Below are 16,202 nucleotides of genomic sequence, written 5' to 3' on the forward strand. Positions count from 1 at the left end.
GACTCTTGAGAGAGTCCCTTGGACTGCAAGGAGATCCAACCAGTCCATTCTAAAGGAGATCAGCCCTGGGTGTTCTTTGGAAGGACTGATGCTAAAGCTGAAACTCCAATACTTTGGCCACCTCATGCAAAGAGTTGACTCATTGGAAAAGACTCTGATGCTGGGAGGGATTGGGGGCAGGAGGAGAAGGGGACGACAGAGGATGAGATGGCTGGATGGCATCACTGACTCGATGGACATAAGTTTGGGTGAACTCTGGGAGTTGGTGATGGACAGGGAGGCCTGGCATGCTGCGATTCATGGGGTCGCAAAGAGTCGGACATGACTGAGTGACTGAACTGAACTGAACTGAACTGACTCTGATGATATAATTGGAACCAGCTGTGCCTGAAGATAGACCTAGGTTTTTGTGTTGCTATTAAGGCATCCTGAATGGGGTTTCTGTTACTTATGACTTGTAGTCCTGAAGTTATCAATGATGGAGGCTATATTATGATAAATAACTTTGCTTTCCCATCTTTTCAGATGAGTTGAATAGATTCAGTAGGTCAACTTATGTTGTGCCTTCTATTGGCAAATACTGTTCTGAGCATTAGGATATTTCTATTAATAAAATAGAATCCTTGCCCTCAAGAAACTTACCTTGTAGCAGAAGGAACTAGCCTTTAAAATGTTAACAACAAAGATATAAGAAAAGTTTAGGTATAGATAGTGTTCTTGCCTGGAGAATCCCAGGGACCGGGGAGCCTGGTAGGCTGCCCTCTATGGGGTCGCACAGAGTCGGACACGACTGAAGCAACTTAGCAGCAGCAACAGAGTTATCAAGAAGATTACATAGGATCGGGGCAGGAGAGGCTGTTTTTAGTGAGGATAGCCAGGGAAGGTCTCCTGGAGGAGAAGATAACATTTGAATTGAGGCTATAATGTTAAGAAGATGCTGCTGTTCAAAGACTAGGGAAGAATGCTCCAAGCAGAAAGAAAAGTAAATATAGAGGCCCTCATACAGGAACAAGACTGACCTGTTCAGGGAACAGAGAGAAGGTGAGGGTGGCTGGAGTGTCCCTAGTAATGGGACAAACGGAGGGGGATAAGACTAGGAAGGGACTAGTTGGGCCACACCCATTGACCTTGGGAGAGTTTGGGTTTTATTTTGCAAGCAATGAGAACTCATGGGAGTGTTACTAGGACCTGACTTACCTTTTAAAATCATTATTCTTATTGTTGGGTGAAGGTGGGACTAAAGGAAGGCAAAAGGGAAGTAAGAAAGACCTACCTACAAGGAGATAATGCAACGGTCCGGACTTGGGGGGCTGTGAACGGGGGTTGGAACAACAGAGATGGAAATGGAGAAAGGTCATTGTATTTAGGATACATTTTGGAGGCACAGGCAATAGGGTATACAAATAGGTTAGAAGCGAGTTTTGAGGAAAAGAGATGATTTAACATGATGACTAAGTTTTACCCTGAACAGCTAGGTGGATGATAGTGCCATTTACAAAAATGAGCCAGCCACCCTGGGGAGCAGATTTGGGATATGAAAGGATCCATAGTTCTGTCTCAGCTGTGTGAGACATCCAAGTGGAGGCATCAAGTGAGCAACTGGTTAGCCATATCTGGAGTTCAGGGGAGATGTTTAGGTTGGAGATACTTATATGTAAGTCATAGACATTGATGGGTTTACCATCTGTGTCTAAGAAGAGAAGAGAGATGTTCAAACACAGAGCCCTGGGATCTGCACCATTCAGAGGAGAAGATAAGAGCAAAGGAGAAGGAAGAAAGGTCAGTGAGGTAAAAAGAAAACCAGGCAAACACAATGTTATGAAAGCCTAGATAACAAGTGTTTCGAGAACAAGACAGGTGTCGTCTAAATTGAATGCTACCCAGAGGTTGAGTAAAATGAGGAAGGAGAACCAACTACTGGATTTGGCAAGTCAACCCTGATAAGGGACCTTTCAGGGAGGGTTAAGGGCGAAAGCAATGAGAAGAGAGTTAGAGGAGGACACCCAGGTGCTGCTTTCAGGCTTGCTGGCCAGTTCTAGATGTGTGGAATTTATTGACAAGCCCTCAGTAGGGATATGCTATCTTATTTTTTCAAGAGTCTAATGTTTTTACAATTTATTTTTAAAGTTATATACAATGAAGGATGCATAGCTTAAGTGATGAGTTTCTTTTACTGAGATAAGGTTCACATAACATCAAGTGAACCATTTTAGAGTGAACCATTCAGTAGCATTTAGTACATCACAATGTTGGGAAACCATCACCTCTAATTCCCTAACACTTCTCTCATTCCCAAGGGAGACCCCATACGCCTTAATGGGTATAGGGGTGTCCTTTTGGGGTATGCTTTCTTAATACATTTCATTTAATGCACTCCAAGAAAACAGATTTTTCTCTTTCTAGCTCTGAACAACTAAAATCCACTTAAGACAGTTCTTTATTGAAAGAACACAGGTCAAGCCAAAATAAGCTGTTGTGTGTAACAAATCAGGTTCGTGGTTACCCTTGAGGAGGAGTTTGTAGTAAATGGAGGGAGAGCTTCAGGGAGCTTGTGGGGCGCTAGAGACAGTCTGTTTCTTGACTGTCCAAGAGCCCTGTAGGCTTCTGGGTACGGAAGCCTTTCTGTGTCCCCTGTTTCTTGTCAGTAAGGAACAGACTCCAGCCTCCAGCCTCCATGACCTTCCCCGAGTTCCAAAGGGAAGATTTGGACAGTTGCTAATCAGGGAAAGGAGAGGATGCAGGGACAAGGCAGAAACAGCCAAGGAACAACGGTGCAGGCTTGGAGCAGCATCCCGATTCCTCCTCAAGGGATGCACACATCTTCAAGTTATTTATGGGACGAAACCCTCAACAAATGGAAGATGCCAGCATTCTTCAGAAGACCACCTAAGGCCAGGTTAAAGGAACCAGAGAAGCTCATCAAAAGGTTACCTAAGACCAGATTAAAGGAGTGCAGGCCCTGCACGCACTCTAACTTAGCAGCAGCCCTACCCTTGGCATCGCTGACTCAATGGACGTGCATTTAAGCCAGCTCTGGGAGATGGTGAAACCTGGTGTGATGCAGTCCATGGGATTGCAGAGAGTTGGGCATGGCTGAGTAACTGAACAACAACAGCCCTTGAACTATTGCTATGAAACCAAGTCCTTTGGGTTGGGACACAGTCTTAGAGGGCAGAAGCCCACTGGCTCCCCTTTTGCCGGGCAAAGTAATAAAGCTATTCTTTTCTACTTCACCCCAAATTCTGTCTCCGGATTCAATTCAGCACTGGTGCCCGGAGACGGAGTTGTCAGCATCAGTTGCATGGATGTATTCACTTAACAATAATTATTCAAGCTGTATAGTTATGATATGTACACTTTGCTGTACGTATGCTTCAAGTTAATTTTTTTTTTTTTAAATAGCTAAAGAATCAGGAGGCCTGGGCTTCAGTTCCAGCCTGGAGGGGACTAGCTTTGTAATCCCAGATAAGTCACTTAACCTCTCTGGACCTTGGGTCGCCTCACCCGTAAATGAAGAGGATTGAGCTAGATGCCCTCCAAGGTCCCTTCCACCCATCGTGGTTCCAAATGTGGTTCCTCCTGTTTGAAGTCAGGCTCCTGCGCTGTTGAAATCAGCCTAAAGCCCTCTCTGACCTTGGCGTGGGGCAGGGTGGGGGCAGGCCTTTTTCATCTTCCTCCTTTCAGAAGCTAACAGTTGCTGCTGACGTCTCTGTGGTACCACTTGTCACCGGGCAAGGCAGCTGTGAAGTTAATGATAGTACAAATAAAAAGCTGCTAGTAATTAGGCGGCTGGATGTTCAAGCATTATTGTTATTTAAAAAAAATCAATTAGCTGAATAAGAAAATGCCATTGAGACAAACATTTATTTTTCTCCCTAGCGTGATTCCAGCTGGGTAGGAGGATAATGTGGTCAGTTCCAGAAGGGGAAAATATGTTTCTGATATATTGGAACTAACATATTTTTTAAAACTGCATAGGGAAAGATGGAAGCTTTTAATTTTTTTTTTTTTTGATCGTGTAGGGAAAGAAGAGTCACATAATTACTTGTGATTTGTACCCACTACTGTCTCATTAGCAACCCACTGGCTCTGGCAATGACCACATCCTCATTTCCTCCTTTTATTTGTTTATTTAGGTCACTCTGTGTGGCATGTGGGATCTTAACTCCTCGACCAGGGATTGAACCCATACCCCTTGCATTGCAAGGCCAAGTCTTAACCACTGGGCCACCAGGGAAGTTCTCCCATCGTCTCCTTTCAGAAAAACTTCAATAAAAAAAAAATACTTCTAGGACATCTGGAATGTTATCCATCAGTATTCCTATCTCTGGGTTTAGACCTAGAGAGTCTATGAAGCAAATTAAATGAAATAGGAACAGCATTTTTTCCCCTATACTCCTCTTGTTCATTATTCAAATAACTGCACTTAACCAAGCAGATAATACAACTGGGTTTGTTTAAAGCTTTCTCCTAAAGATTACTTGAGTCTGTGCCCTGCATTAACTATTAACTCTGCACCAGTTATTGAAATTTCCTGAGCCTTAGTCTTCTTACCCGTGAAAAGGAGATACTGTTAGTACCCACCTCAGGGTGTGTGTTTGTGTGTACACAAGTGTGCATGTATGAGTGCGTGTGCATATTCACACAGACAAATTAGCCTGCATGATCCATGGCAAATGCTTTGCTAAGTGCCTGATGTATAACAGGCACTCAGTAAATATTAGGTCTTTTTACTCTGGGGAAGAAGAGGATGTTCTTATGCCTATGGGGAAAGAGGATGGCAGGGTCAGGCAGCAGAAAGTGGATCTGTTTTCCTTTTGTGCCCATCCATGGGCTCTTGACCACTGAGGCTCTCACAAGGCCCCGGCAGGGCTTCTAGACTTCTCTGCGCCTGTCAGTTTGTGGTCCTTGCTTGTTGTACTTTAGAACCACAAATAGCCCTGGAGAGAGGGAGTCAGAGGTTCTGACTCTTCCCCATGATGGATGGTGACCACACCCCCTGCCGCCACAGCTGGTGACACAGGCCTTTAGCATAATGGAAGGCATTTGGGGATCTATTTTTCTCTCCCTGCACACAGCATTACTCACCTCACTCCTCTGTGTCACAAGGAAGGAGGGGGACATGAGAAACTGTCAAGGATGAGTCAAGTTTCAGTGGAGCATCTCTGCTCAGAAGGCAGCGACTGCTGTTTCTTTTGCATTCCTGAGATTCAAATTACAAAGCAAGCTCCAAACTCATTTCTTTCTTCTTTTTTTACCCCCCCAGGGAAGGGCAGCAACTGGAACTGTAAACATTTTGATTGTGTTTTTTCTAGGTTAGAGATTGAAGGAAAATATTAGCCTCAGAGCGGGCCTCCTTAGGGCCTCCATGATTCTTTTTTTCTTGAGGGAGGAGGGCACTTGCTGGGTCTTCACCTTGGTGGGTGGGCTTCCTTAGTTGCGCCTTGTGGGCTTAGCTGCTCTACAGCATGTGGGGTCTAAGTTCCCCCACCAGGGATGGAACTCGAGTATCCTGCATTGGAAGGCGAATTCTTAATCACCGGACCACCAGGATGTCCCAGAGGCTCTGTGATTCTTGACCATGAATGTAGCCTGGTTCCTTGCCGTCTCAGCCTCTCACCTTCTCCTAAGACATGAACCCCCACCTGAGCTATTCTGACTTTCCTTTCCCTCCTAGGAGAGGCCATGGTCACCCAATGGTTTCTCAACTGGCTCTAGATTAGAGATGAGTGTGGAGAGCTTCTCTTTTGTGACCACTGTGGGGCCTTCTCTGCAGGTATACCCCCTAATCGTTGCTACATTCATGTCAGTTAAGAGATTGGCCAGATCCCACATGGCTGTATCTCTCCCTATGACTCTGGTGTCCCTGTAAAGCTCTCTTCTCAGGGTAGCATGAGGTCTTCCCCAGGAGGTGTTAATAGAGAGGAATACCAAAGGAAAGAAGATATTTAACTAGTTTTATGATTATTTGGTGTTTAAGCTAAAGGATTTTTATTATATGTTTGTATTTGCATATATTTTCTTATTTCTGTCAGGTTGGTTTCTCTCTCTTCCTCAGTTCATGTCTCATTGCAACAAAAATTTGGAATGACAGACCAAAGAGGTTAAAACAACAGAGAAGTTATAACTCAGTACAGATCTTTTATTAAACAGACACTCCCAACGCATGGAAGCAAGCCAAACCCGAAGGCATCATCTTCCTCATCCATCTTGGCTTCCTCCCTCTTATACTTCCCATCTCCTTCTTTTGGTTGTGCTTTGTGCAAAATAGGGCTTGTACCTACCACCACTCAATGAAAGGGAATGCAAATGGGCATATGTTCAAGGCCAGTTGACAATTGCAAGTTATATAACAGCAGGCTCTGTTGTGCATGTCTTCCCATAATTCAGTCTGTTATAATCAGATGTATACATGTGTAGAATATTTATGAACCCTTCGTGGGCTCCTAGCTGCCTAAGGTTACTTGGAGAAGCTGCTGTGGTTAGTTTGTATCCACTGGATACAGGAGTTGGAAAAGTCTTTTCCAAGAGTTGGAAAAGTCTCTGTGGTTATACGGTAGCATACCTGTGAGCTCTCCTCCGTGTGCCTGGGATAGGGTTTAGAGATCAGCTTGCATCACTTTCAGCGAGGCCACTCCTCCTTACTCATGCCTAACTTCCCACTAAACATTTCCATGGTAGAAAGCAATGGAAGATGAGAAGGAAGGTTAAAGATAGGGTCAAGTTCAGGGTGTTGGGCAGGAAAAGGAAGGTATAGCATTGTTGAATTAATCAGCCTTCTGTCTGGCACAAGATATATTTTGAGCATCTCCAAAGGCCACAGGAAACAACACTGAAGAAAACATTAACTGAACTGGCGTACTTGAAGCCTGCGGTTCCCAAACTTGGCTGAGTGTTAGAGTCATGGGGAGCTTGCTGATGATATAAGCTCTGGGCCCTGTGCCAGGGAATTCTGAGCCCCTGGTCTAGGGTGAGAATCTTCATTTTAGAAGCTTCCGCAGGTGGTTCTGATGACAAGTCAGGTTTGGGAGCTACTAAGTTGGCCACACTTTCAGGGGAGATGGTCACATAGCATCTACCATTAACAAGGCAGTTCAGGCTTATTTCTAACCCTTTGTTGTTCAGGAAACCACACAAACAGGAAATGTGGCTCAGAGCAAACACCCCAGTGTTCACTTCTCAGTCAAGAAACAGATTTTTGCCAACATACACATTTTTGGGCAACTCAAAATCTGGAACATTTTTCTATTTATAAATCATTGGAGCTATTCCATTTCTCTAGCACCTGAAATGTGAGCCTTGGTTTTTAGGTGTGCATCTCTGATACGCCCAGGCTTTTCTATGATTCAAGGAGCTAAGTTTTCATCCTTCATAATCTTGCACTTGAAGTATTAGCTGCTCAGTCGTGTCTGACTCTTTGGGACCTCAGGGATTGTAGCCTACCAGACTTCTCTGTCCGTGGAATTCTCCAGGCAAGAATGGAGGAGTGGGTAGCCATTCCCTTCTCCAGGGGATTTTCCCAAACCAGGGATCGAACCCAGGTCTCCTGCATTGCAGGCAGATTCTTTACATCTGAGCCATCAGGAAAGTTGATCCTGTAATTAATCAGGAGTCAGAATTTTGCTTCAAACTCCAATTCCTCTGCTAGCCTACAGTATGATTTTGGGCAAGTTACTTTACATCTCTGACCCTTAGACTCCTCACCTATAAAATAAGAAGAATAACAATATACACCTCCCAGGATTTTGCGAGCATTAAATTTACTGAATATTACTGAATAAAACTCAATATTACCCAGCAATCTACAATTTTTCTTTCAGAACCTGTTTTCACTTTGCTCCTCTCAAAGCATCTCTTCCCAGAAATGTCCTCCCCTCTCCCCTGCATCTGGGCCCTGTGCCAGAGGCTTGTATCATCTCCATCTATATAGAGACCGGCTCTCTTCTATCCTGACTTAAAAGGAAACAAGCAAACAAACAAAAAATCCTCCTTGACCCCCATCTTTGTCTCCTGACATCACCTTATTCTTCTGCTTCCCTTCTTGGCAAAGGTTTTGTGATTACCATTACTGCTTCTTCACTCTGTGTTGCCTCCTTTAGGCTTGAATTTGAGCTTCTGTCATCCCTAAGCCACTGAGAACCACACTGGTCCAGACAACCTGTATTGTCTGCATTGCCCCGGGCCAGTGATGGCAGCTGTGTTCTGAACTCAGCTGGCCTTTCTGCAGCATCTGACAGAGTTGATCCTGCTGAGAGATGGTGGCAGAACTTTTTAGGCAAGGGAAATTGCAAATGCAAAGGCCCTGAAATAGGGACAAACTTAGTGGGTTCAAAAACAGTTTTTTTGTTTGTTTTTTAAAAAGGCTGATGTGGCTAGAACATAGAGAGGGAAGGGTGGGAGCTGAGAAGGCAGACGTGTGCAGGGGCCCAATCACGTGTCAGCGGAAGTGAAGCTTCAGCCCCCAGCCTAGCACAGAACAGGTGCCCCATGTTTATCATTGTTATCATTAAGAGCTTAATAGTGTGGGACGTCTCTGGTGGTCTAGTGGTTAAGAATCCACCTCGCAATGCAGGGGACTCAGGTTTGATCCCTGGTCAAGGAACTATCAATAAGATCCCTCATGCCGAGGAGCAACTAAGCCCTCAAACCTCAACTAGAGAGTCTGAGCCAAAATGCAAGAGCCCGCCTGCCACAACTAAGACCTGAGGCAGCCAGATAAATTTAAAATAAAAATAAAAGAGAGATTAGCAGTGCCAAGTGAGGGAGTGGGAGGGGCGCTGGGCAGGGAAATGAAAAGAAAATCCCAGGTCTTGAAGAGCATTCCACCAAGCTGACGGTCTTGACTATACTTGTCACATAGGTAATGGGACAAGCGAGCCCGTGAGCTGACTTGAAGGTCAATCTGTTGTCATTGCACTCCCTCCAGTCCCCACCCCTCACACACTTTCTTGGTGAACTGTGTCCCATCCAGTGATTCTCTCGGGATAATGAAGGTTTAGTTTTTCACTTGAAAGGGAACAAAAGTGGGCTAGGTATGAGTCCCTGTGAAGAAAGAGATGACTAAGAAGATACCAGCCGTGAGACCACAGTGTGGACTGGAGACAGAGACCAGCCCTGTGGTCCTCTCTGCTTTTGCTGACTACTCAAAGTCATCCCCTCCCCATGATTACTCAAAGTCATGATAAATAATAGCTGGTCTCTGCTGTTTCATTTGGGCCCAGTTTCAGATCACACAAAAGGAATCAGACTCTGCAAGCAGCTGTTTGGACTCCAGATACAGCACATGTGAACTGAAATGGGTGTGTTTTATCTTTCTGGTGTCCTTGCCACATGCATCCCTACCACAGGCACATCTGCAAGCACATACATACACTCACATACATACACACTTATACACAGAATCCACATACCTATACCCTCAACACCCAGACATCTAATACACACAGACACTCAACATGCAAACACAGCACACATACTCAGTATGCACTCTACAGATGCACACACTTGATATAATGCACATACTCAACAGATTACTGTTGCTGTTTAGTAGCTGAGTCATGTCCAATTCTTTTGCAACATTGCCAGTCTCCTCTGTCCATGGGATTTCTCAGGGAAGAATACTGGAGTAGATTGCCATTTCCTTCTCCAGGGTATCTTCCTAGCCCAGGGATCCAACCTGCATCTCCTGCATTGACAGGTGGATTCTTTACCGCTGAGCTACGAGGGCAGCCCTACTCAACAGATATACACAGGTAACACACACACACTCAGCACACACACATTTAGATACTCATGCAGACATTCACGCACTACTGGAACATTCATGACCCTAAAGGACTATGAAATGATTCCTACTTCTATGCATTTCTTTTGGCCAGCAACTGAAAGTGGGCCAGTGTGGAAAATTAAAGGGAGTCAGGAAAGATTTTCAATTATGATTTTATGCCACCTGTCTCCCAGATCAGACTCTGGTGGAAGGGAGATCAAGAAAGATGAGCAGGTAATTCTTGCACATGAAGACCCAACAGACATCGTGCACTGTCTCTGTCTCTGTCTGTCTCTTTCTCTGTCTCTGATCATGGAAAAGTTGGCCCAGGAGGATAATCCATTAGGAAATTAGCTCAACAAAAGTGTATGGGTCCCATGGTTTTTAAAGGGGATGTGTTTGAAAGAGGCCACCTGAGTTTACTCCCACAAAACTTGTAGGTTTAGAGAAAATTCCAGATAGCATACAGGCAAATTAATTGACATCGGATGATGTGAAACCAAAACTTTAGCAAAGAAGCCTATGAACAAGTGGAATAGATGATTTTGCCTTGTCTAACATGAATTTGCTTTCATTTCCACACTTTGATGCTAGCAGAAATCTTCCTCAAAATGATAAGCCCATAGAGCATTCTCGGTTATTGCGTGTGAATGAGTCAGATCGCTGTGTTCCTTGGTTTTGATTCTGGTAGACCACTAATATGGCAAGAAGTATGCTAGGGAAGAAAGAGTTCCACTCTTAATCATGTTGTTTTCAGACTTTTCTGCCTGAGGACATTTTGTCATTACACCAGCTTTCTAGTGTTCCTCTTTTTCATGTCTGGTAGCTCTTTTTTTTTTTTAATTTATCATGCTCGATTTTCAGCATTCCAGGACAGCGTGATATCTTTATCTTCTTTATTTCTGACCCTAAAGCATCTGTCAAGTGCTTCAATGTGTCTGGCTTAGCACAGGTGCTTTACTGAGGAAAATCTAACAGAGTATTAAAAGTCAAAGGGACAAAGAAGGACTCAGCAAGATTTCCCTGACAATTGCCTTAGTACTTTTAATGCTTAAATTTTTTTTAATTATATTCATCTTATTTTACTTTAGAGCTTATCATATCAATCTGCCACTGATTGAAAACAACACAAAACTGTTTCATCACTGATAGGTAGTCTGAGAAGCAATGAAATAGGTAACATTAAAACCAAGACATTCAGTTCAGGAAAAGACACATAGGGAGAAACAAGTTCCAGAAGGCAGAAAAAAATGTTTGCAGCACCTTAATGGTTAAGGCAGGTATAAGACTCAATTGAAATAAAAATGGGCTGAACATGCGAACAGGTATTTACAGATATTTAGGATGAGAAGTCCAAATGCCCAGTGAGCACGTGAGGAGTGGTCAACCTCACTGTCACCAGGGAAAAGAGTATTAAAACCACAACATAAGCCACAGAGCCACCAGATCAACAGAAACAAAGCCTCGTAATTCCAAATGTTGGTGAGGATGCTGAGCAGCAGGAGCTCACTGGCAGGAGAGTAAACCAGCCAAAGCCTTCGGAACACTCCTTGGCAGCGTTCATTAAAGCTGAGCATAAAAAGCTGGATTCGAGAGCCGCAGTTCCACTCCAAGTTCTAGTCCTAGGAACTAATGACGTGTGCACAAACCCGATGACGAAAGCAGCATAATTTACAATGATTACAAAGTGGAAAGAAGCCCAATGACCACCAACAGTGGGCCGGATAAAGAGATGCTGTGCTCTTCACAGTGTGAAACAGTAAACAGCAGCAAAGCCCATCAAGCCGCAGCTTCAGACAATGACGTCAACAAAGCTCATAGGATGCACCAGCCTCCATCTGGACATATCAGGATATTTCAGGGTCAGACGCTCCTATCCATTCAGTAACATCCTCATGCTAGAGACATTCGTGTCTTCAGAGCACCTGCTTGGTACCCAGACACCGTGGGGGTGAGAACGTGTCCTTGAAAGGGTCTTGCGTGAGGAGAGTCCACTGCTGTGGTGGTTGCATCGCTCCTGTTGAGGCATTTGATCTGCTGGTTCTTGAACCATAGGGGCGGGTTCAGATTGAGTCATTAGCCCTCTTGCTCCTCACAGCCAGGCTCCCTACCCTTCTCAGAGTGTTTTCCCCAGCTCCTGCTGCGATTCTCGGCTGAGGGCCCTGAGTTACTGGGACCACCTGCTCTGGGGCCTGCTGATGGTGAGGGGCCCATGAGACTCTTACGTTCTTATATCCTTCACTCCTCTGTTTCCTCCCTTTGAGCTTAGCACATTTTATTCTGAGTTTAGTACATGTTTAAATGATTTTCCCAATTGTATCTCAAGCCATATACTTGTACAGAATAAGGTCCCCCAGAAGCATTAGAGAGTGAAGCAGTCATGGCCCTAAACTCTGCAGACAGAGCCCAGGTAGATGATGGGGCAGAAGACACACAGGGCTTCCCAGGTGGCTCAGTGGTAAAAAATCCACCTGCCAGTGCAGGAGAAGCAAGAGAAGCTGTTTCGATCCCTGGGTCAGGAAGATCCCCTGGAGGAGGAAATGGCAACTCACTCCAGTATTCTTGCCTGGGAAATCCCATGGACAGAGGAGTCTGGAGGGCCACAGTTCATGGGGTTGCAAAGAGTTGGACACAACTGAGCATGTACTGGGAAGACACACAAGGAGATGCTAAGACCCGGCACAGTGGACTCAGGACTTACCTATTCCTCCTCTCTCCTTTCCAGCTGCAGGTCTCTGTGGATCCACTCCTTAATCTCATCTGTCAGCCTCACTCTGAAGATCTCATTTTAATTTTGCCTGATTACTCCAATAGCTCTGGTGGGTTTTTTTTTTTTTCCTTCCAAGAGCTCTCAAAACTGACACCCACCCCTACTCCTTACCCCTAATCATCATCCCAGCAGAGCAAGCCTCAGCCTCAGCTTTTGGAAGGAACCAAACCTCAGATCAGCTCGGAACCCTATGGTGACTTCATATTGAAGTGGGTGTGTGTTTATGTGTTTAAATGTTGTATTGCTTTTTTTCCCCTCAAGTTAGTCGATCTACTTAAAAAATAGAGAAAACGTAAAGCATGTACGCTGTACAAAATTCAAAAAGTAGAAAGGGGGGTGCAAAGTGAGAGAAAAATCTATCCCTTTCATTCCTGTCTCCAGCCTCCCCAGCCCTCTCTCTAGGTCCAATAATGTCTCTGGTTTCTGCCAAAGACAGCCTCTGTAAGCAAGATTACATGTGCATATAGCCTTTGTTGTTGCTGTTCAGTCACTCAGTTGTGTTTGACTCTTTGTGACCCCATGGACTGCAGCACCCCAGACTTCCCTGTCTTTCATAATCTCCCAGAGTTTGCTCAAACTCATGTCTTGAGTCACTGATGCCATCCAACCATCTCATCCTCTTCTCCTGCCTTCAATCTTTCCCAGCATCAGGGTCTTTTCCAATGAGTCGGCTCTTCACATAAGGTGGCCAAAGTAAAGGAGCATCAGCTCCAGCATCAGTCCTTCCAATGAATATTTAGGGTTGATTTCCTTCAGGATTAACTGGTTTAATCTCCTTGCCGTCCAATAGATAGTCTTGGTCTTTTTCAAAATCTCAAACAATAGCATACTACCTTTTTACTTGAGAGTTCTTGGCAATTGGACATTTAACTTGGCCTTGTTAAAGGTGTCATACTCCTCTACTTTCTAGAGATTCTGATTGCTAGACACTAGGGGTTTTTCTGATTTTTGTCTATTACGAGCTGCAGTGAATAACAACCTCTCCGTTTCAACCGTCCTCTGGACTGTTTCCTTGGGTAGTTATTAACATGCTTAACTTTCCTTGAAGAGAAGAGGATGTAGGAAGGGAGGGGTCTTCTTCAGGCCTGCTGGGAAGGCATGTCTACTACCATATCCCCTTGAGAGGGCGGCTCGTACTGTGGAGGTTATGAGGGAAAACTCCCAGAAGGATCTGGATGCAATGCAATAACACATTGGTCAAGGTATTTTATGAAACCGAAAACATTGAAAAGATTTTTTTAATTTAAAAAATAAGTTTAAAAAAATTTTAAATAAACATTAAGGACTTCCTTGGTTGTCCAGTGGTTAAGAGTCCACTGGTTAAGACCCCCCAGTGCAGGGGTCTGAGTTCAGTCTCTAGCTGGGGAACTAAGATCCCACAGGCCGCATACCATGGACTAAAACAATTTTTTTCCATAAAATAAATAATTAAAAATTTAAAAATTTAATTTAATTTCAATTTTAAAAATTGAAATTTTAAAAATTTTTAAAAATTGAAAACACCATGCAGATATAATATGGCGTGACTACAAAGTAATGGGTCAGATTCGACTGGAATCCTAGACTGGAACCAGCCACATTGCTTTATGCTTGGATAGGTGATGCACAGATTGAGAACACCGAATTCAGAATGACTCAGGGGAAACCTGGAAATACATTGTCTCACGTACCAGTCCATAGTATAGGCTTGGCTTTAGGAACCACTAGGCTTGAGTGCTCGGATGATGTCACAGGACTCAATTTCTTGACCTTGGCTCTGTCTTCTGGTGTGTTGTCTCCAGACTCAGAGGTCTCCCCCTTGTGGGGACAAGATGGCCACAGCAGCACAAGCCTCAGGTCCCTTCCAGCTCTCACCCTACAGGAAAGAATCCTCTTTCCTTGCAGCTGATCTTGAGTCTCCTTGACCCTGACTGGCCAGTCTTTGGTCAGGTGGCTGCCCCTGAACCAACCAGAGAATGTCCTCCAACTGCCCCTGCCCAGATGAAATACCTTTTCCAAAACTCAAGGCAATGTCAACTCTACCGGAATTCCTTGGACTAAAAGAAAAAGAGTGGATATCTGAGCATAAACCCTGTGCTATTTTGGCATTTTTACTGTCCATGAGCCTATCCTTTCAAACTTCTGGCTCAGAGAGCTGAGTTCCCTTCAAGGGTTACCTTCGCATTTTGTTTTTGGTGGTGGTAAAAACAGCAATGGGCTTCCCTGATGTCTCAGAAGGTAAAGAATCTGCCTGCAGATTCAGTCCCTGGGTCGGAAAGACCCCCCTGGAGAAGGGCAGAGTAACCCACTCCAGTATTCTTGCCTGGAAAATCCCACGGACAGAGGAGACTGGTGGGCTTACAATTCATGAGGTCGCACAGAGTCAGATGTGACTGAGCAACTGACACTTTAACTTCCAGAAACAGCAATTAGATGCATGTATGGGGCAAGAGGAGGTTTACATATTGAAATGACCTTTAAAAATGTTTCTTCCCTTATGAGACACAAGAAAAATTCTTCTTCCTGTCAAGTGAAGAGGCTTGCCCCATAAAGAATGAAGTTAGTTCTTAATCAGAGTTGTAGGGAGAGCAAACACACACGACTGAGATCAGATGCAGAAAGCCCTGCTCTACATGGAAGGACATTTAAATCAAAGGAAAAAAAGAGCAGTAATTATTCTCATTTAAGCAGAACTCAGGCATGCCTTTACTGTCACAAAGAGAAAACGAAGGAGATCCCCAAACAAGCTCCCCTACCTTCAAGCTTTGAAAGAACAAATAATGGGATGCAAATTACCCGGAGAAAGCAATGGCACCCCACTCCAGGACTCTTGCCTGGAAAATTCCATGGACGGAGGAGCCTGGTGGGCTGCAGTCCATGGGGTCGCTAAGAGTCGGACATGACTGAGCGACTTCACTTTCACTTTTCACTTTCATGCATTGGAGAAGGAAATGGCAACCCACTCCAGTGTTTTGTTTTGTTTTGTTTTGTTTTTTATTTTATTTTATTTTATTTTTTTTATCAGCTGGAGATTTTTTTTTTTATTTTTTTAATTTTTTAATTTTTTTTTTTTTTTTAAATTTCAGGTATACACGTGCTCCCCATCCTGAACCCTCCTCCCTCCCCCATCCCCATACCATCCCCCGGGCCGTCCCAGCGCACCAGCCCCAAGCATCCAGCATCGTGCACTGAACCTGGACTGGCATCTTGTTTCATACATGACATTTCACATGTTTCAATGCCATTCTCCCAAATCTTCCCACCCTCTCCCTCTCCCACAGAGTCCATAAGACTGTTCTATACATCAGTGTCTCTTTTGCTGTCTCGTATACAGGGTTATTGTTACCATCTTTCTAAATTCCATATATATGCATTAGTATACTGTATTGGTGTTTTTCTTTCTGGCTTACTTCACTCTGTATAATAGGCTCCAGTTTCATCCACCTCATTAGAACTGATTCAAATGTATTCTTTTTAATGGCTGAGTAATACTCCATTGTGTATATGTACCACAGCTTTCTTATCCCTTCATCCGCTGATGGACATCTAGGTTGCTTCCATGCCCTGGCTATTATAAACAGTGCTGCGATGAACATTGGCGTACATGTATCTCTTTCAATTCTGGTTTCCTCAATGTGTATGCCCAGCAGTGGGATTGCTGGATCATAAGGCAGTGTTCTTGCCTGG

This window comes from Bos grunniens, chromosome 26 (genome assembly GCF_055505025.1).
Source record: "Bos grunniens cultivar Pamir isolate PY7600 chromosome 26, Bosgru_T2T1.0, whole genome shotgun sequence".
Classification (NCBI taxonomy): Eukaryota; Metazoa; Chordata; class Mammalia; order Artiodactyla; family Bovidae; genus Bos; species Bos grunniens.